The sequence below is a fragment of the Triticum urartu genome, chromosome 3 (genome assembly GCF_003073215.2).
Source record: "Triticum urartu cultivar G1812 chromosome 3, Tu2.1, whole genome shotgun sequence".
NCBI lineage: Eukaryota > Viridiplantae > Streptophyta > Magnoliopsida > Poales > Poaceae > Triticum > Triticum urartu.
This window is the reverse complement of record NC_053024.1, coordinates 224,310,169-224,333,745: the sequence shown is the minus strand read 5'-3', so window position 1 is coordinate 224,333,745 and position 23,577 is coordinate 224,310,169.

Sequence of the window (23,577 nt, the reverse complement as noted above, 5' to 3'; positions counted from 1 at the left end):
CTCCTAGGCGGTCTCAACATGCCCTGTCGCTCTGCCATAAAGATCCACTCAGAGGGCCGTCAGGACAAATGTCCTTTCGGACCCAATCCATATAATCACTCGCGGGTACTATATGAGCCGACCCGACTTTAGTCACCACAGTCATATAATATGTATATAAGTATATACCCGTGATCACCTCCCGAGTGATCACGGCCCGATAGTATAGCATGGCAGACGGACAAGAATGTAGGGCCACTGATGATAAACTAGCATCCTATACTAAGCATTTAGGATTGCAGGTAAGGTATCAACAATTGTAGCAACAATGACAGGCTATGCATCAGAATAGGATTAACAAAAGGAGTAACATGCTACACTACTCTAATGCAAGCAGTAGAGAGAAGAATAGGCGATATCTGGTGATCAAGGGGGGGCTTGCCTGGTTGCTCTGGCAAGAAGGAGGGGTCATCAACACTGTAGTCGAACGGGGCACCAGCAGCGGCGTCAGTCTCGTAGTCTACCGGAGAGAAGAGGGGGAAGAAACAATGAATACAATGCAAATGGATGCATAATGAAGCATGACATGACATGTAGCGGTGCTAGGTGTGCCCTAACGCGGTATGAGGTGATATCGGTGAAGGGGGGAAACATCCGGGAAAATATCCCTAGTGTTTCGCATTTTCGGACAGATGAATCGGAGGGGGAAAGTTGCATGTTCGCTATGCTAGGGATGCATGGCGGACGAATGGGTTGCGTATCCGGATTCGTCTCCTCGTTCTGAGCAACTTTCATGTAGAAAACATTTTCATCCGAGCTACGGTTAATTTTATATGGATTTTAAAAGAATTAAATCATTTTTAGGATTTATTTAATTATTTTAAATAAATATTATCCAGAATAGTGTTTGCCGACGTCAGCATGACGTCAGTAGTCAACGTTGACCTGGTCAACCTGACAGGTGGGTCCCACGTGTCAGAGACTGCTTAGTTAATTAGGTTAAATAGTTATTAGGTTAATTAGTCTTAGTTAGTTAATTTTAGACATAATTAATTAAATTTATTATTTAGTTAATTAATTAATTAATATTTAATTTTATTTATATATTTCATTTTAACGTTTTGGGGATGGACCCCGCTTGTCATACACTTCTAACTAACTAACCATGTAAATTAGTTTAATTAACAGATTAATTAGATTAATTTAATTAATTAATAATTAATTAATATTTTTATTTATTATTAATTTTTTAATTAATTTAAATTATTATTTTTTTAAGCGTTCTGGGGCCGGGCCCCTCTATCCAGTGGCACAGGGGCCTGTCGGGTTCGGGCGTGCGGGCGACGGGCGCTAGCCCGAATGGGCGCCCACCCATTCCAACACAGGGGGGACGGCGAGGCGTCGCCGGCCACCGCAACGGGCGGCAGGAACCGCCGGTGAAGGAAGGGACAGCCATGGGCGGCCACGGCGCGGCCAGGCGCGCCCGGGCAAGGGCGGCGGAGACAGCAAGCGGTGCGAGGCGATGCGGGCTGGAGGTGCGGATGGCGCGGGCGACGCGACCGGGGCACGGCCAGGCAGCGAAGGGCGGGCGTGCGAGGGCGCAGTGGTGTGCACAGGCGGCAGGACGGCGCAGATGCAGCAGGGGCCGTGGCGTACGGCGACGGGGTTCAGCACGGGGGCCAAGGCGGCGGCTGGACGGCGCGTCGGCGCGGTCGTCGCGTCGCCAGCAACGCCAGCAGCAGCAGAGGAGCGGGGGTGAGGCGGCGCGGGCGCGCGGCCGAGCCCACAGCGGGCAGCAGCAGCGAGTGGGGGGAGGCAGACAGGGGCAGGGGCAGCGGGCACGCACGCGGTGGCAAACAACGGCGGCCCGAGGCAGCAGCAACAGCCACGCTATAGCAGCAGCAGGAGGAGGAGGCCAGGGGCAGAGCGCGGCAAGGGGAAGGAGGCCACGGCAGGCGCGGAGCGCGCCCGTGTGCGCGCGGCAAGCGGCTGGGCGGTGAGGGCGCGGGCGGCGCGGGGTTGGCCGGGTGCGACTGTCCGCGAGCTACATCGGGCGGCGGAGCCGAGCGCGGGGGAGAGGGCGAGGAGGAGGACGGAGACGGCACAACCCAGGGGAGGCAGGCCGGCGGGGTTGCTCCGGCGTCGGTGAGGTGGCCGCGGCGGTGGGCGGCGGGAGGGGGCGATGGGATCAGGATCCTCCCGATTCAGACGAGGGAGTGGGGGAGTGGGGTGTGGCGTCGTGGGGGGAGTGGGAGAGCGGTAGTGGGTTAGGGTTTTGGGATAAGGGAGTGGGGGTTGGTTCGGCCGGTTGGGCCTTTTGGGCTGGCCGGCCGGCAGCTGGGTCGGTTGGCCCAGGGGTTAGGGGGTTTCTTTTTTTATTTTGTTTTATGTTAGTTTGTTTTTTTCTATTTTCATTTTAGTTTATGATATTTTAGTTTTTAAAAAAACTAAGTTATTACCTAAAATAGTATCATCAAAATAGGCCACTGCCAAAACTAGTCTGGACCAAAAATAAATTAGTATAATATTTCTATATTTTCAAAAGCAATTAAATTATTATTTTAGCCACGGATTTTAATTAGTTTAGGGCATTTAAACACTTAGTAAAAGGTTGGTTCCACCACCAAAACTAGTTAGGGATTATTCGCCACATGATGAACACTTTAGTTTTAATATTTGAAAACTTTTATTGTTTGCTTCATTTTGAATTTGAATTTGAATCAATTTTGAACTAACGCGAGACTAGCAACAGTAATCGAAGTGATGTGGCATCATTAGCAGAGTTCACTGTAGCTTAATCATCCGGGCGTCACAATTCTCCTCCACTACAAGAAATCTCGTCACGAGATTTAAGAGATAGAGTAAGGGGGAAAGGCGTGGTTACGAAATTCTAACTTGTTTTCTCGGTGTTGGTTGCTCTTCCTGAAGGAGTTGATCCATTACATTGATGTATTCATTTCTCGGCTTCAGGTTATCATGATAAAGTCGATATCCTTTCTTCAGGAACTCCAACATACTTACGAAAGGACAAGGGGTAACTTCGGAAGAACGGAGCTTACAAGGTTGACTATCTGGCGGATACCTCAGGGAATATGGTAGAAAGTAACTCTCAAATAGATACTTAAGAAAATATCGAGAGTAAAGTAAGAAGGTATCATGAGAAGTTTCCAATGGGCGGGCAATCGTTGGATGGCCTATCAGAAGGCGAAGGGGATCCAGAGCAACGAGAATAAGTATTTCGTTTGATACCAGGATAGATCACTAGGCAGGTGACCCGTGAACTACATACGAAGTCAAGCTCTAGGAATAACTTTGGCAACAGGGTGTATAGGAGAGTCAGGTTTCGATCATGTGGAATTGTGGGTTATGGGCCCACCATGGGGGTTAAAAGTAGGAAGGGCGGTGACGTCTTGCACGATCATGAAAGTAAGGCATGTTAGAGGATAGTCTGTCAGTTTTGTCGACAACAACATCGGTACCAAGGGCGAGGGACGAAGAGAACCATTTTCTTGCTCGTTGAACGAGGCGGACCAATAGGCAAAGTTCTCATCCATCGGCGGCTACGGGAATGTCATCAACAATAGTAACAGGGTATGGCTGACAGAATTGTACACCAAGGTGTTTACATAAGCAGGAGAATATTACTTCTTAGATCATATAGATCACAAGAAACGTTAAACCAACCAATGGAAAGGAAAATATGGTTATCAGATTAAATAGAACAATGGAAAGGAAAATGTGTTTAAACACATATTTCAAGGGTATATCCTTCCCAAGGACAAGCAGAGCATCATATCCATGACAGGATATAATGAAGAAAACTCTTTAGGCAAGGGGAGAGAAATTTCGTGACATTAGCCACACGACGGTGTTTGGATAATTGAGAAGGAAACATTTAGCATTGGGCTTCGAATGTTCTTGTTGAGAATCGGAATACCATAGACATGCTTCGAGATAGCACTGACATGGTCATCGGGTGAAGATCACACTTCGGATACACAAAGGATCCATTAGGAACAACTTATAGAATAAGTCTTACAATTTCCTCTTGGAAGAATGGTTAACTTTTCTAAAAAGGAAGCTATAACAATAGGTCCTCTGGCCAGGGGTGCTAGGCATGACATCACCTTACTGGGTTATATAAAGACCAATGTTATGACTCTTGGAAAATGTTCCAACCATCATATTCGACTGAGGTTCAAATTTGATTGGTGTCGGGATACCTCAGACTCAGGATGCCTGAGAAGAAAAGGTGCAACACAAATTGACAGGATGACATCGCAAGATTCTCGGGAAACGAACTATGGAAGCGAGTTCCGAAACAAAGTTCATCATTAAACCAAGGAGAGGATGAGGAAGGTGGCTAATGAACTCAGTGACAATGAATCATGATTTCCAAAGGAAGGATTCCCACCAGTATTCGAACAAGGAGATAACATTTGTCAGATCAAAAGATATAATGAGGTATGCTCGAGGAAAAACGTACACAGTTAATCATTGATTGAAAGGTGCACCCAAAATATGGGCTTAGGTAGCATGATCAATATTAGAATGGTGATTTGATAACCAATGGTCTAAGAATGACATATCGACCATTATCTTCAAAGCAATAGGGTTGCTAGAAGTTTTGAAGTCGCACCTCATAGTTCAATTGTCGGTTTCCGGTTAGAAACAACACGGGGACCAAGATATGAACGGAGAAGGCAAGAAGTATTACTATATCAAGAATTCCTAAGAGGTGGTGAAATTCTCATGACATCCTTGACATAAAAGATGGTAATACTCCAAGGTAAAGAACAAGTACTGGATAGCAAGGATCTCAAGGTATAACACGAAACACGAACAAGTTTGTGTTTGAACGGAAGGCAATAAAGTGGTCGATGATAACACAAATCACCGAGGGCAAGGATGATATTCCTTTTCTTAAATTCAATTGATATCCTGGAAGAGCTCAGAATGTTGATGATGATCACGACAAATTTTGTCAAGATATTTCATGAAGATGTAATCGATCAGCGATGACATCAAGTCAATGGAATGAAGAAGCAAGAGATTATTGGAACCACAGTTACGACACTAACTCAAAATCCAGCTTGTTGTTTAAGGTGAAAGGGGATGATGAGGAAGATCGATGTAAGCTTAGCTATCGTCGCAAATTGGTGCTCCGAGAATAAGGACCAGGTAGCACAGTTAAAATCATCATGACAATGATATAGCCAAACAGGCTAGGAAGGGATTGAAGGATTATTAAACTCACAAGCAACCAAAAATTACTTAAAAGTTATAGCATCGAAGTGCGAAATAGATTCACTTGTTGGTGTTCTCGAGTGACAAACAACCCAGCACCCATGAAGTGACAACGAGAGGGAAAAGTAGTACTTCTTCAAAAGTTTCATAAGATGTAGTGCAATGGCATGATATCCTTGAGATACCAGGGGTAATACTCGAAAGTAGATCATAATAGAGGTTGGGCAGGCATATCGATCTGTAGAAGACAAGTGCTTTAACTTGTCCGAGAAATGGGATCACAGAAGAACAATCATGGTCGGAACCATGGTTGAAAAGGATTAAACATAGATACAAGACGAATTTATAACAAGGGGATTATTATTATTACAAGAGGCTTCGATGATAGGTTCCACATTGGGTCCATGGGCATGAACGCAAAGGCTCAAGGTTGACTTCCCACTTCTTCAATGCATAACCTATCATTCACTCCTCACTTTTCGAAAATGGCATTAGTTGTTGATAGTTTTACCTGGTGCAATACCAGATAAGTATGACCCGTGAAATCTTTTGGGTTCCCACGGTTTTAGAGAAGGTATAGGTTCAACCCATAGGGGCATCTTAGGAACATATACCACAAACTTCAGGAGTAAATAACTCAAGCTCAAAAGTAGAGCATGGTTGACAAAGCAGAAGATACAGATTGTCAAAGACATTATGTATCATGGGAATAACTCACAAGAATTTTCACTACGAAGGGTACTAACGGATGATAACCCAGCAATGGGCCTGGCGGTCCACAATGGAGCTGATTTGAGTATCGGTACTCAATAAGAGAAGGAAAGAATGCAAATGCATCAGATTATAGAACATTTGAATAATTCGATGCTTAAATAACAAAGGAATTATGATTCCCAAAACGAAGGATCAGAAGCAGACGCACTGATCAAAGATGGATAGTCGAATAGACATAGCGGGGTACAATCGACGGCAAATCGATTGGTCGAGAACCAGCTCATGTCCGGAGTGACATCTGAGCCGATGGGAAGAATTCTATTTGCTTGATGATTGCGAGCATTCGTAAACATATCGATTTAATCTACTCAAAATAATAGTGACAAAGGGTGCCAATAAGATTACTAGACTTATGGGATTAACCATAATGCAGGCAAACAAGAATCTCAAGAGCAATAGGCTGCTCAGGATTTTTGGAAGACCGAACGATATTTCGAAAACTTTTGTGAAACACATGATCAGGAATGATTGCATGAATGGCAAGTTTATGTCGTAGTTATCCATAAGGATATTACGGTGGTAGGGGATTGCAAAGGCGATGAGCACATGTTCTCGGGAGAACATCGAAGAGTATCTTCGGGATCTTCTGGTGTAGTAGTCGACCATCGGTAATAAGATGCTCTCTGGGTGAAAGTGATCATGAGATCCTAATGTTAGATTTAGCAAAATTCATTTAACCCGAATAGAGGGGAGATCAGAGTCCCAGAGCATAGACGAGGAGTAAAAGATCCTAATACCACCCAAATGGCGACGTGGGCCCATAAGACACACAGCCATGTTAGTAAAAAGTTTTGGAATGATTAGACCCAACTTCGACCAAGGAGTGCGGAAGGGGGATTCCTATAGACAGTCGGCTCAGATACCAACTTGTGACGCCCCCGATTCAATCATACACGCAAACGTGTACGATCAAGGTCAGGGACTCACGGGAAGATATCACAACACAACTCTACAAATAAAATAAGTCATACAAGCACCATATTACAAGCCAGGGGCCTCGAGAGCTCGAACACAAGACCTCGATCATGGACGAGTCAGCGGAAGCAACAATATCTGAGTACAGACATAAGTTAAACAAGTTTGCCTTAAGAAGGCTAGCATAAACAGGGATACAAATCGAAAGAGGCGCAGGCCTCCTGCCTGGGATCCTCCTAAACTACTCCTGGTCGTCGTCAGTGGCCTGCACGTAGTAGTAGGCACCTCCAGAGTAGTAGGAGTCGTCGTCGACGGTGGCGTCTGGCTCCTGGGCTACATCATCTGGTCGCAACAATCGGGTATAGAAAAGGGGGAAAAGGGGGAACAAAGCAACCGTGAGTACTTATCCAAAGTACTCGCAAGCAAGGAGCTACACTACATATTTATGCATTGGTATCAAATGAAAAAGGGATAGCATATGTGGACTGAACTGCAAAATACCGGAATAAGAGGGGGATAGCTAGTCCTATCGAAGACTACGCTTCTGGTAACATCCATCTTGCAGCAGAAGAAGAGAGTAGATGGTAAGTTCACCAAGTAACAACGCATAGCATAATCCTACCCGGTGATCCTCCCCTCGTCACCCTGTGAGAGAGCGATCACCGGTTGTATCTGGCACTTGGAAGGGTGTGTTTTATTAAGTATCCGGTTCTAGTTGTCATAAGGTCAAGGTACAACTCTGGTTCGTCCTTTTACCGAGGGACACGGCTATTTGAATAGATAAACTTCCCTGCAGGGGTGCACCACATTTCCCAACACGCTCAACCCCCTTTGTCCGGACACACTTTTCTGGGTCATGCCCGGCCTCGGAATATCAACACGTCGCAGCCCTACCTAGGCACAACAAAGAGGTTAGCACGCCGGTCTAAATCCTATGGCGCAGGGGTCTGGGCCCATCGCCCATTGCACACCTGCATGTTGTGTATGCGGCCGGTGAGCAGACCTAGCCTCCCTTATACAAGAGCAGGCATTCCAGTACAACCCGGCGCGCACCACTCAGTCGCTGACGTCAACAAGGCTTCGGCTGATACCATGACATCGAGTGCGCATAACTGTTCCCGCATAGTTGGTTAGTGCGTATAGGCCAGTGGCCAGACTCAGATCAAATACCCAGATCTTGTTAAGCGTGTTATTTTGAAATAACCACAGACGCCGACCAGGGGCAGGCCCACCTCTCTCCTAGGCGGTCTCAACCTGCCCTGTCGCTCCGCCACAAAGATCCACTTAGAGGGCCATTGGGACAAACGTCCTTTCGGACCCAATCCGTGAATCACTTGCGGGTACTCTACGAGCCGACCCGACTTTATTCACCACAGGTATCATATAATATGTATATAAGTATATACCCGTGATCACCTCCCGAATGATCACGGTCCGATAGTATAGCATGGCAGACGGATAAGAATGTACGGCCACTGATGATAAACTCACATCCTATACTAAGCATTTAGGATTGCAGGTAAGGTATCAACAACTGTAGCAACAATGACAGGCTATGCATCATAATAGGATTAACGGAAAGCGGTAACATGCTACACTATTCTAATGCAAGTAGTAGAGAGAAGAATAGGCGATATCTGGTGATCAAGGGGGGGGCTTTCCTGGTTGCTCTGGCAAGAAGGAGGGGTCATCAACACCGTAGTCGAACGGGGCACCAGCAGCGGCGTTAGTCTCGTAGTCTACCGGAGAGAAGAGGGGGAAGAAACAATGAATACAATGCAAACAGATGCATAATGATGCATGACATGACAAGTAGCGGTGCTAGGTGTGCCCTAACGCGGAATGAGGTGATACTGGTGAAGGGGGGAAACATCCGGAAAAATATCCTCGGTGTTTCACGTTTTCGGACAGATGAATCGGAGCAGAAAGTTGTGTGTTCGCTATGCTAGGGATGCGTGGCGGACGAACGGGCTGCGTATCCGGATTCGTCTTGTCGTTCTGAGCAACTTTCATGTAGAAAACATTTTCATCCGAGCTACGGTTAATTTTATATTGATTTTAAAAGAATTAAATCATTTTTAGGATTTATTTAATTATTTTAAATCAACATTATCCAGAATAGTGTTTGCCGACGTCAGCAGTCAACGTTGACCTGGTCAACCTGACAGGTGGGTCCCACCTCTCAGGGACTGCTTAGTTAATTAGGTTAAATAGTTATTAGGTTAATTAATCTTAATTGTTAATTTTAGATAGAATTAATTAAGTTAATTATTTAGTTAATTAATTAATATTTTATTTTATTTATATATTTCTTTTTAACGTTCTGGGGATGGACCCCACTTGTCATACACTCCTAACTAACTAACCATGTTAATTAGTTTAATTAATAGATTAATTAGATTAAGTTAATTAAGTTAATTAAACATATTTAATTGATTAATTAATATTTTTATTTATTATTATTTGTTTAATTAATTTAATTTAAATCATTATTTTTAAAACGTTCTAGGGCTGGGCCCCTTTATCTAGTGGCACAGGGGCCTATCGGGTTCGGCCATGCGGGCGACGGGCGCCAGCCCGAATGGGCGCCCGCCCATTCCAACACAGGGGGGACGGCGAGGCGTCGCCGGCCACCGCAATGGGCGGCCGCAGCAGCCGGGGAAGGAAGGGCGGCCATGGGCGGCCATGGCGCGGCCTGGCAGGGGCGGCGGAGACAGCAAGCGGCGCGAGGTGACGCGGGCTGGAGGTGCGGACGGCGCGGGCGACGCGACCGGGGCGTGGCCAGGCAGCGAAGGGCGGGCGCGCGAGGGCGCAGTGGTGTGCACAGGCGGCGGGACGGTGCAGATGCAGCAGGGGCCGCGACGTACGGCGATGGGGTTCGGCACGGGGGCCAGGGCGGCGGCTGGACGGCGCGTGGGCGCGGTCGTGGTGTCGACGGCAACGCCAGCAGCAGCAAAGGAGCGGGGGCGAGGCGGCGTGGGCGCGCGGCCAAGCCCGCAGCGGGCAGCAGCGGCGAACGAGGGGAGGCAGATAGGGGCAGCGGCAGCGGCGCGCACGCGGTGGCGAACGACAGCGGCCCGAGGTAGCAGCAACAGCCATGCAGCAGCAGCAGCAGGAGGAGACCAGGCGCGGAGCGCGGCGAGAGGAAGGAGGCCAAAGCAGGCACGGAGCGCGCACATGCGCGCGCGGCAAGCGGCGGGGTGGTGAGGGCGCGGGCGGCGCGGGGTTGGCCGGGTGCGGCTGTCCGCGAGCGACGTCAGGCGGCGGAGCCGAGTGCAAGGGAGAGGGCGTGACCACGACAGAGAGAGGAGGGAGGGGGAGCTCACAGAGGAGGAGTAGGGCACGGGGCAATGGAGGTCGAGGAGGAGGACGGAGACGGCGCAACACAGGGGAGGCAAGCCGGCGGGGTTGCTCCGGCGTTGGCGAGGTGGTCGCGACGGCAGGCGTCGGCGAGGGGGCGATGGGATCGGGCTCCTCCCGATCCAGACGAGGGAGTGGGGTGTGGCGTCGTGGGGGGAAGTGGGAGAGCGGTAGTGGGTTAGGGTTTCGGGATAAGGGAGTGGGGGTTGGTTCGGCCGGTTGGGCCGGTTGGGCCTTTTGGGCTGGCCGGCCGGCAGTTGGGCCGGTTGGCCTAGCGGTTTGGGGGGTTTCTTTTTTTATTTTGTTTTATGTTAGTTTGTTTTTTTTTGTTTTCATTTTAGTTTATGATATTTCAGTTTTTTTAAAAAAATACTAAGTTATTACCTTAATAGTATTATCAAAATAGGCCACTGCCAAACCTAGTCTGGACCCAAAATAAATTAGTATAATATTTCTATATTTTCAAAAGCAATTAAATTATTATTTTAGCCACTGATTTTAATTAGTTTATGGCATTTAAACACTTAGTAAAAGGTTGGTTCCACCACCAAAACTAGTTAGGGATTATTCGCCACATGATGAACACTTTAGTTTTAATATTTGAAAACTTTTATTGTTTGCTTGATTTTGAATTTGAATTTGAATCAGTTTCGAACTAACGCGAGACTAGCAACAGTAATCGACATGATGTGGCATCATTAGCAGAGTTCACTGCAGCTTAATTATCCGGGCGTCACACTGAGGCACCGGACCAGCCACATGCTTCACACTAGAGCCCGTCCGCTCCCCTTCGCCAGATCCACACTCCCCGTAGTCGGTGTCAAAACCGGCCGATCTCAGGTAGGGGGTACCGAATTGTGCGTCTGAGGATCGAAGGTAACAAGGGACAGGGGGAACACGATGTTTACCTAGGTTCGGGCCCTCTTAATGGAGGTAAAACCCTACGTCTTTCTTGATTGTATTTGATAAGTATATGGGTTACAAGAGCTGATCTACCTCAAGATCGTAATGGCTAAACCCTAGGTGTCTAGCCTCTATGGATTCTGATAGCCTCTATGGACTAAACATTCCGGTTTACAAACACACCGGAGGGGCCTAGGGTTGTACAGAGTCGGTTTACAGAGGAAGGAAATTACATATCCAGACACAAATCTTGCCATCCACTCATAGGAGAGTCCTACCCGGACACAGGGGAAGGCCTTCTGCCTTATATCTTCATGGCCCAACAGTCCGGCCCAAGTCACATAGCCCGGACACCTGAGGACCACCTAATCCAGGACTCCCTCAGTAGACCCTGAACCAGTCTTCAATGACGATATGTTCGGCACGCGGGTTGTCTTCAGCATTGTGATAACCCACAAGTATAGGGGATCACAATAGTTTTCGATAAGTAAGAGTGTCGAACCCAACGAGGAGCTAAAGGTAGAACAAATATTCCCTCAAGTTCTATCGACCACCGATACAACTCTGCGCACGCTTGACGTTCACTTTACCTAGAACAAGTATGAAACTAGAAGTACTTTGTAGGTGTTGTTGGATAGGCTTGCAAGATAATAAAGAGTACGTAAATAAAAAGAAGGCATTGTTTAGATAAAGAAACAATAAAGTAAATATAGCGAGTGTGGAAAAGTGGTGGTAGGAGTTGCGAAATTGCCCCTAAGCAATTGACTACTTTACTAGACCGATAGCAAGTTTTATGTGGGAGAGGCCACTGCTAGCATGTCATCCCTGACTTGGAATTCTATGCACTTATGATTGGAACTATTAGCAAGCATCCGCAACTACTAATGTTCATTAAGGTAAAACCCAACCATAGCATTAAGATATATTGGTCCCCCTTCAATCCCGTATGCATCAATTTCTATGCTAGGTTGAAGCTTCTGTCACTCTTGCCCTCCAATACATAGTCCTATCAACATACAAATAACCCTAGGGTGTGATCCACACGCGCAATCATATGATGGGCACCAAAGGACAGCAACATAACCACAAGCAAATTAAATCAATCATAGCAATTCATCAACCACCGATAGGACAATGAAAATCTACTCAGACATCATAGGATGGCAACACATCATTGGGTAATAATATGAAGCATAAAGCACCATGTTCAAGTAGAGGGTACAGCGGGTTGCGGGAGAGTGGAAGGTGATGGAGATGTTGGTGAAGATGGCGGAGGTGTTGGTGTAAATCGCGGAGATGATGATGATGGCCACGGCAGCGTTCCGGCGCCATCGGAAGCGAGGGGGAGAGAGCCCCCCTCCTTCTTCTTCTTTCTTGACCTCCTCCCTAGTCGGGAGAAGGGTTTCCCCTCTGGTCCATGGCCTCCATGGCACGGGAGGGGCGAGAGCCCCTCCGAGATTGGATCTGTCTCTCTGTCTCTCTCTGTTTCTGCGTTCTCAGATTCTACCCTTTCACCGTTTCTTATATTCCCAGAGATCTGTAACTCCGATTGGGCTGAAATTTCAAAACGATCTCTATACGGATATTAGCTTTCTTGCAGCGAAAGAAGGGCATCAACCGCCTTACGGGGTGGCCACGAGGGTCAGGGGCGCGCCTGCCTCCCCAGGGCGTGCCCCCCTACCTCATGGGCCCCTCGAGCATCGTCTCGCGTGGATTCTTATTCCCAAAAATCATATATATTCCAAAAAAGAATCTTCGTCAGTTTTTATTTCATTTGGACTCCATTTGATATGGATATTCTGCGAAACAAAAAACATGCAGCAAACTGGAACTGGCACTGGGCACTGGATCAATATGTTAGTCCCAAAAATAGTATAAAAAGTTGCCAAAAGTATATGAAAGTTGTAGAATATTGGCATGGAACAATCAAAAATTATAGATACGACGGAGACGTATCAGCATCCCCAAGCTTAATTCCTACTCGTCCTCGAGTAGGTAAATGATAAAAAAGATAATTTTTGATGTGGAATGCTACCTAGCATAATCTTGATCACATATCTAATCATGGCATGAATATTAAGATACGAGTGATTCAAAGCAATAGTCTATCATTTGACATAAAAACAATAATACTTCAAGCCTACTAATAAAGCAATCATGTCTTTTCAAAATAACATGGCCAAAGAAAGTTATCCCTACAAAATCATATAGTCTGCCTATGCTCCATCTTCACCACACAAAATATTAACATCATGCACAACCCCGATGACAAGCCAAGCAATTTGTTTCATACTTTTGATGTTCTCAAACTTTTTCAACTTTCATGCAAGACATGAGCGTGAGCCATGGACATAGCACTATAGGTGGAATAGATTATGATGGTGGAGAAGACAAAAAGGAGAAGATAGTCTCGCATCAACTAGGCATATCAATGGGCTATGGAGATGCCCATCAATAGATATCAATGTGAGTGAGTAGGGATTGCCATGCAACGGATGCACTAGAGCTATAAGTATATGAAAGCTCTAACTGAAACTAAGTGGGTGTGCATCCAACTTGCTTGCTCATGAAGACCTCGGGCATTTGAGGAAGCCCATCATCGGAATATACAAGCCAAGTTCTATAATGAAAATTCCCACTAGTATATGAAAGTGATAACTCAAGAGACTCTCTATATGAAGAACATGGTGCTACTTTGAAGCACAAGTGTGGAAAAAGGATAGTAGCACTGCCCCTTCTCTCTTTTTCTCTCATTTTTTTAATTTTTTTATTTTTTGGTGGGCTTCTTTGGCCTCTTTTTTTATTTGGGCTTCTTTGGCCGCTTTTATTTTTTTGTAAAGTCCGGAGTCTCATCCCGACTTATGGTGGAATCATAATCTCCATCATCCTTTCCTCACTGGGGCAATGCTCTAATAATGATGATCATCACACTTTTATTTACTTACAACTCAATATTACAACTCAATGTCTAGAACAAATTATGACTCTATATGGATGCCTCCGGCGGTGTACCGGGATGTGCAATGATCTAGCGTAGCAATGACATCAAAAAATGGACAAGCCATGAAAACATCATGCTAGCTATCTTACGATCATGCAAAGCAATATGACAATGAATGCCCAAGTCATGTATATGATGATGATGGAAGTTGCATGGCAATATATCTCGGAATGGCTATGGAAATGCCATGATAGGTATGTATGGTGGCTGTTTTGAGGAAGTTATATGGTGGGTTTATGGTACCGGCGAAAGTTGCGTGGTACTAGAGAGGCTAGCAATGGTGGAAGGGTGAGAGTGCGTATAATCCATGGACTCAACATTAGTCAGAAAGAACTCACATACTTATTGCAAAAGTCTATTAGCTATCGAACAAAGTACTACGCGCATGCTCCTAGGGGGATAGATTGGTAGGAAAAGACCATCGCTCGTCCCCGACCGCCACTCATAAGGAAGACAATCAATAAATAAATCATGCTCCGACTTCATCACATAACGGTTCACCATACGTGCATGCTACGGGAATCACAAACCTCAACACAAGTATTTCTACAATCCACAACTACCCACTAGCATGACTCTAATATCACCATCTTTATATCGCAGAACTATGGCAAGGAATCAAACATATCATATTCAGTGATCTACAAGTTTTATGTAGGATTTTATGACTAACCATGTGAATGACCAGTTCCTGTCATCTCTCTAAATAGATATAAGTGAAGCAAGAGAGTTTAATTCTTTCTACAAAAGATATGCCCATGCTCTAACAAATCTAAGTGAAGCAAAAGAGCATTCTACAAATGGCGGTTGTTTAAGTAAAGAGAAACAGGCAATCCAAACTTCAAATGATATAAGCGAAGCACATGAAGCATTCTATAAAGCCATACTCAAAAGATATAAGTGAAGTGCAATGAGAATTCTATAAATCAACCAAGGACTATCTCATACCAGCATGGTGCATAAAATAAAAATTAAAACTAAATGCAAAAGATGCTCTAAGATTGCACATATCGCATGAACAAAACGAATCCGAAAACATAGCGATACTTGTTGAAGAAAGAGGGGATGCCTTCTGGGGAATCCCCAAGCTTAGACGCTTGAGTCTCCTTGAATATTTACTTGGGGTGCCTCGGGAATCCCCAAGCTTGATCTCTTGCCTCTCTTCCTTATTCTCACATCGAGACCTTCTCGATCATCGAAAAGTTCATCCACACAAAACTTCAACAGAAAACTCGGTAAGATCTGTTAGTATAATAAAGCAAATCACTACTCTAAGTACTGTTGCAAACCAATTCATATTATATTTTTGCATTGTGTCTACTGTAATATAACTTTTTCATGGCTTAATCCACTGATATAAATTGACAATTTCATCAAAACAAGCAAACTATGCATCAAAAACAGAATCTGTCTAAAACAGAACAGTCTGTAATAATCTGAACATTCACCATACTTATGATACTTGAAAAATTCTACCAAAATTAGGAAAAATAAAAAAAAAATAGGAATACAGTGCAAAAAGAATCAGAACCATTTGACGTTCCAGCTAAAAATGTAAAATAGCGCACTACAGCCAAAGTTTCTGTCCTGCACCGTACAAACCATCAAGCAAATGTAAACATCCTAAAGGCAAACCTTGGCACATTATTTTTATAATACAATGGAATTGTACAAGGGAATAATTATATTTATGGAAAAGTTTCTGTAATCAAGATTCACAAAGTTTCCGTGAGCATGAACAAAGTTCAAGGCTAGCTCCCACTTCAACAATGCTTGTCTTTCTCACTTTTGCTTTCCTTTTTGAAAAAGTTTTGGGTTCCCCTCTTTATTTTTGTTGTTATTAAACTATATGAAAGCACTCAACAGAAATAAATGACTCCCTAAAACTTCCAGGTTGTCTCCCTGGTAGCGCTTTCTTTAAAGCCATTAAGCTAGGCATATAGTGCTCAACTAATGGATCCACCCGGATCCCAAGGTATATCAAAGCCAATTTTAATTAACAATGATTTGTAATTTAGTGGTGAGCACAAGGTAACATGTATCATGTAATGACGAAGTCTAACTCTCTTCCTATGCATCGGCATGTCATAAAAGAACAATTCACGCACACATAGTAAAGGCCAATGCATAGTATAAACAGTTTCTTGCAATTTTGTCATATTGGAAACATAGAGAGGTGGAGATATAGTTCCTCTCTCATAATAATTGCAAGTAGGAGCAGCAAGCACATGCATATTATATTCATCAAAATCATCATGTGCAACGGTAAAGGGCAACCCATCAATATAATCCTTAATAAGTGCAAACTTCTCCAGTATAGTGTAGTCAGGAGAATTCAAAAAGATAATAGGACTATCATGCGTGGGTGCAATAGCAACAATTTCATGTTTAACATAAGGAACTATAGCAAGTTCATCTCCATAAGCATAATTCATATTGGCATCTTGGCCACAAGCATAGCAAGCATCATCAAAAAGGGATATTTCAAAAGAATCAACAGGATCATAACAATCATCATAGCATTCATCCTTCGGTAAGCACGAAGGGAAATTAAACAATGTATGAGTTGAAGAGTTACTCTCATTAGAAGGTGGGCACGGGTAGCTAATCCGCTCTTCCTCCTTTTGTTCTTCGTTCTCCTCCTCATCTTTTTCATCCAATGAGCTCACAGTTTCATCAATTTCTTCTTCCATAGACTCCTGCAAAATATTAGTCTCTTCTTGGACAGCAGAGACTTTCTCAATAAGTGCATTAATATCGTAATTGTATTCATAATTCTCATAACAATATTTCAGGATAGCTAAATTTTCAGGTCTATAAACAACATCATCAAAATCTTCAAACTCTTTAAACATAGATTCAATTTCATAAGCACCCATAAAAGCAACAAATTCTTCTATTTGTTCCACATCATAGTAATCATATATATCATTAGCATAAGAAGCTAAGGTTTTATTATCATTAAATTTGCATAAAAAGGGAAAGTGTGGAGCCTTCACCCTGGAGCAACAAGTATAATCATATCTCAAGCATAGTTGCCTAGCATACCAATTCAATATATGAATTTGATCCCATAATAGTTTCCCTTTTTGTGTCAAGCGGTAATCCCTAAAGTATTTACGTTGATCCAATGTTACTCCCATTACATAATTGATTGGGGTTTTCTCAGGATTATTAAAGTAGTACATAATATTTTTCACATAACCAGTATCGAGGGTTTTAGGAGGTTCCCCATATCCATGAGCAGAAAGTACACCTAATTTTTTTGGTATTTCGTGTTCCATATCCATAACTAAAGATAAAGAACAACTAAGAACAACAAATAAAAATTACTTAGTGATAAAGCAAACAAGCACACACGAGAATATTCACCCCACGCTATTGCTCCCCGGCAACGGCGCCAGAAAAAGGTCTTGATAACCCACAAGTATAGGGGATCGCAATAGTTTTTGATAAGTAAGAGTGTCGAACCCAACGAGGAGCTAAAGGTAGAACAAATATTCCCTCAAGTTCTATCGACCACTGATACAACTCTACGCACGCTTGACGTTCGCTTTACCTAGAACAAGTATGAAACTAGAAGTACTTTGTAGGTGTTGTTGGATAGGTTTGCAAGATAATAAAGAGTACGTAAATAAATAGTAGGGGCTGTTTAGATAAAGAAACAATAAAGTAAATATAGCGAGTGTGGAAAAGTGGTGGTAGGAGTTGCGAAATTGCCCCTAAGCAATTGACTACTTTACTAGACCGATAGCAAGTATTATGTGGGAGAGGCCACTGCTAGCATGTCATCCCTGACTTGGAATTCTATGCACTTATGATTGGAACTATTAGCAAGCATCCGCAACTACTAATGGTCATTAAGGTAAAACCCAACCATAGCATTAAGATATATTGGTCCCCCTTGAATCCCGTATGCATCAATTTCTATGCTAGGTTGAAGCTTCTGTCACTCTTGCCCTCCAATACATAGTCCTATCAACATACAACTAACCCTAGGGTGTGATCCACACACGCAATCATATGATGGGCACCAAAGGACAGCAACATAACCACAAGAAAATTAAATCAATCAGAGCAATTCATCAACCACCGATAGGACAATGAAAATCTACTCAGACATCATAGGATGGCAACACATCATTGGGTAATAATATGAAGCATAGAGCACCATGTTCAAGCAGAGGGTACAGCGGGTTGCGGGAGAGTGGACTTCTGTAGATAGAGGGAGGAAGGTGATGGAGATGTTGGTGAAGATGGCGGAGGTGTTGGTGTAGATCACGGTGATGATGATGATGGCCACGGCAGCGTTCCGGCACCACCGGAAGCGAGGGGGAGAGCCCCCCTCCTTCTTCTTCTTCCTTGACCTCCTCCCTAGATGGGAGAAGGGTTTCCCCTCTGGTCCATGGCCTCCATGGCACGGGAGGGGCGAGAGCCCCTCCGAGATTGGATCTGTCTCTCTGTCTATCTCTGTTTCTGCGTTCTCAGATTCTACCCTTTCACCGTTTCTTATATTCCCGGAGATCCGTAACTCCGATTGGGATGAAATTTTAACACGATCTCTATCCGGATATTACCTTTCTTGCGGATAAAGAAGGGCATCAACCGCCTTACGGGGTGGCCACGAGGGTCAGGGGCGCGCCTGCCTCCCCAGGGCGCGCCCCCTACCTCGTGGGCCCCTCGAGCATCGTCTCGCGTGGATTCTTCTTCCCAAAAATCATATATATTCCAAAAAAATCTCCGTCAGTTTTTATTCTATTTGGACTCCGTTTGATATGGATATTCTGCGAAACAAAAAACATGCAAGAAACCGGAACTGGCACTGGGCACTGGATCAATATGTTAGTCCCAAAAATAGTATAAAAGTTGCCAAAAGTATATGAAAGTTGTAGAATATTGGCATGGAACAATAAAAAATTATAGATACGACGGAGACGTATCACATTGCAAGGCGGGTTCCTCCTCCTGAGTAGAAAGAAATCTTCTGAACAAAAGATCGGCTCTGTATAATTGTTGCAACCCTTAGCCACAAAGGTAAGATACCAAACAAAACAGTGTCTTTCCACTGACAACTTATTCGGCGAAATGTCATGTTCAGCCTCTTAATATTTCAAACCATTTTTACATCTCTCACTTCGCGTTTTAAGGCACAACCGCTATTGGCACGTCTTATCAAAACAGAGATCGTGCCCGCCCATTACGGCATCTTCATCGATACAATTTTGGGTAATCCAACCGTGCCATTCGCACGACCCCTCGGGAACAGGCGAGTCCCAAGGCCTGAGGGGAGGCGTTTGATATTTACTGGCTTATTGCCTATATAAGAGGATAAAGATCCCTATTTTTCCCCACGCCTTCTTTCCTCTCCTGCTTTCCCATCCTCAAGGTCCAGCGCCCAGGCTTGAATCTTTCCTACCACCACTATCCTCCCAGCTATGTCAGGATCTGGTTCAAAGGGAAAGTGGGAGGACTCCTTCGTCACTGAAAAGGACGTTAAGGAGCTCCGGGAAGCGGGATACCTGTCTGCGAATATCGCGCACAGGCTCCCTGCCAAGGACCAAGTCATCCCTACTCCGGAGCCCGGCGAAAGGGTTGTACTCATTCCCCACTTTCTCCGCGGTCTAGGGTTTCCCCTTTGTCCCTTTGTTCGGGGCCTCATGTTCTACTATGGGCTATATTTCCATGATCTATCCCCAAATTCCTTCCTTCACATCTCGGTGTTCATCGTCGTGTGTGAGGCGCTGCTATGCATCCCCCCCACACTTCGGCCTATGGCTCAAGGTCTTCAATCTGAAGCCAAAGGTGGTCAATGGGCAGCATGCGGACTGCGGCAGCGCCATGGTGAGCAAGCTCCCCAACACTGTCTGGCCAAAGGGGGCCTTCATGGAGACCGTCAAGGTGTGGCAGTAGGAGTGGCCCTATATCACCGAACCCTGCGACACCAAGTGGGTGGCCACTCCTGAGTTCAGATCCGGACCCCCTATGCGGCTCACCTCATGGACCGCTAAGGGCCTAGACTGGGGATCCATAGCGGAAGTGTTGATGTTGCAGAAGCGCATCACAAACATGATTGGCAAGAACACTGTCGGATTGTGGATTCCAGCAAACCCTTGAGGTTCGAACACTAGGGTGCACACGAAGATCTCTCTCTTCCTCGCTCAGTCTCGCAACGATCTCTAGGTCTAGCTTGCCGAACCCAAGGAACAACTGACACGAGATTTTATACTGGTTCGGGCCACCGTTGTGGTGTAATACCCTACTCCAGTGTGGTGTGGTGGATTGCCTCTTGGGCTGAGGATGAACTAGTATAGTGGACGAACAGCCTCCCGAGGAGAGGTGTTCTTGAGCTCGATGAGCTGGTGAGATGGCCTTGGTGGACTGGATCCGATCCAAGATGAGCCGATCGTTGACTACGGTGGTGGCTAGCCCTATTTATAGAGGCCCTGGTCCTCTTCCCAAATGTTTAGGCGAGAAGGGATACCACAACAGCCAATTTCGAAGGGGGACAACTAGTATAAGTTATCCTAACAAAAGGTGGTCTTCGCCTGCCAAAGGCTCTGGTGGTGACGCTGTCGTGGGCTCCGCGGTGACCTTCGTCTTGTCGTCGTACTGGTCTTGGTCTTGTTGCACCGATGTGGAAACCTTTGCCTGATGCCTCGGGACTCCTCGTCTACGCCTGCTTCCTTACCACCAAAGAGGAAACTGACACCATGCGCCCGCTGGCGCCCGCCTGGCAATGGTCATCATGGCTCACGTCACGCGGACCTCGCGAGGTGCCCCTTGCATAGATATCCCCGCTCCTCGGGAGCCAGCCTAGCGAAGCTGCCTCGGAGGAGATCTTGTTGTCGTCCGCTTTGCGAGGTTTGGCCCCTCGCGAGGGTCTTGAGTGGTTGCTGGTGAAGATGGGCCGTACCAGGCCATTGGTGGAGCCACGCCCTGGGCCGCAGGCAGGCAAGTCTGGGTACCCCTGTTCCCAGGACGCCGACAAACACCAGTATCACTAACGTGATTCAGGTGATGCTCTTCTGCCGGATTCTTCCTTGCCAACTCCGGCCCTCTCTCATGTGGGAGTTCAATCCGAAAGATCCACGGACCTTGAAACGCTTCTTCGGCATAGCACACGAAGACATCTGGAAGCTATTGTTCAAAGCCCAAAAACGTGGCCGAAGAAGACCGAAGACAAGGGTCTTGATAGAGAGAATCCGGCCACACTAGTAAGTATGATTTTCCCAAATACATATTCGATCAATAATTTTTTTAGGCATAATGAATTTACTATCCTTTGTACATGGCTGGATAGCAAAGGCGGAGCGGATTAAGTGTCAGGCACTGCTGCCTGAAGATCTAGCCATACCCCAGCTAATGAAGATGTTGGTCCACGCACCCTATAAGACGCTGGATAAGAAGGCTAAGAAGAAGAAGCACAAGGAGGCTAAAGGCGGCCTCCGCCGTAAGAGTACTTCAGACGCAGTGTCCGGAGAGACCGAAATCCCCTCCTCTCACGAGGGAGATGAAGACGAAGAGGAGGAGGAAGCAGAAAGCGGCTCCTCTCTTAAGGGGAGGAAGAAGAAGAGGGCAGCCTCCACAGACCCGTAGGAGGAGGCACCCAAGAGGGGGGAGATGGCCCTCTCGGATGGTTCGGATTCGGAGGCCGAACCCATCCCCAAGAGGCTTCCCAGGGTGAAGCCCCTGGTCGAATCATAAGTATTGAAGGATTTATCATACGTCTTCGGTCCACTATGTTTTCATAATATAACATATTATATTGTGTGTCTTTCAGCCCTACTCGCGACCTCCCCAACCCTTCGATGTCTGAGGGGAGTTCTCTGCCACCAGAGATGGCAGAGAGTGAGACGCCCCCGCGAGCCCCTTCGCCAATCATCGCAGATGACACCGAGGTGTTGTCCCGAAGGACCTATCCAGTCCGCGGAGAGGTGGGCGAGGCTGGCGAGACAGCGCCCGAGGTTAATACCTCGTTTACCGAAGACATGTGGGGTGCGACCCCCATGGCGACCGACGGTGGGGGCCCTAACAAGGCTTGGCCCCCAGCCGGACATTATTTCGGAGACCAACATGGCTCCGGAATCGGGCGAACAACCCCCTTTGGAGGAGGGGGAGCATCAGCTCCGGCGGCGGCCTCCACTAATCCGGAGGTGCCGAATACTCTAATGGAAGCACTGCGACATGCTTCCATCATGGAGGAACACCACACCCTGATGGGTGCGGTGGTAGAGAAGATTCAGTCCGCCAAGAGCGGGCTGAACGAAGCCTTCAGCAGCCTGCTAACATGCTTCGAGGTATGCGACGTAATGCTCTAGACGTTTTTTCATATGAAGGAAATATACCTGTATATGGATAGTAGCCCCTGAAACTCTGTCCGGTGCTGAAAAGCCGGACAGAGGATCACATAGTATTCGGAAGATGTGACATACTTTTCTATTTTATAACAGGCTTCCCTGTTGGCGGTGACGGCCCAAGCCGCCGAATTTTCCGAGCTTAATCGGAAACTAAAGTTGGCCGATGATTAAATCGACCGCATTAACAAGCAGTTTGATGAGATGCAAGGTATGCGTGTACTTTTAAAGAGTTTAATCATATTTCTGAAGTGATATGCAAATTTGAAGTTGAACTCATTGACTGTTGTGATTATGAGTGCAGTTGGCGTGGCCGAGGTCAAGACCCTCAAGAGCGCCCTTGCCCAAGCCAAGGAGGAGGCGAAGGTGAATAGAGCAGTCCCTGACAAAGCGGCTGTGGAATTGAAGACCGAACAGTCACCCGCCGCTAGCACGAGGAGAGGGTGGCCGAAGTGGAGCAAGAACTGAATGAAGCCATTGGCAAGTGCGAGGCCTTGGAGGAGAAGACTACGGCCCAAGTGGCCGAACACGCCAAGGCCCTCCAGAAGGCAAAAGAGGCACGGACCGAGTCCCAGGGTGCTCGTGAAGAGATCCGGCGGGCCGAACAAATAGCGGCTGGTAAGCCCTTTCTTTTACAGAGTATATTTGCTGGTAAAGTACATGCCTTTCTCACTCGTTTGTGGAGTTCTCCAGATGCCTTTGTGGATCTACTGAGGAATGTCGCCGATGCTGCGTAGTTCTTCTGAGCCCAGGAAGGGAACTCGACAGAGAAGTTGTTCTGGTCACAATTCCTGGCGCCGGAGGACCCGACACTATTGAACAAACAAATGAAGCAATTGTCAGAGCTGCATAGGATGTCCGGCTTGGCCATGAAGGATCTCATAGTCCGGCTCTGGCCAGCCGAACCCATTCCTAGCAGCTACTTCGGCTTGGTGAGGTGACTCGTCGATGCGCTACCCCGAGTTAAAGCTGTGAAGCGCTCGGCATGCATAGAGGGTGTGCGGATGGCCTTTGCCCCTGTCAAGCTGCACTGGGAAAAGATGA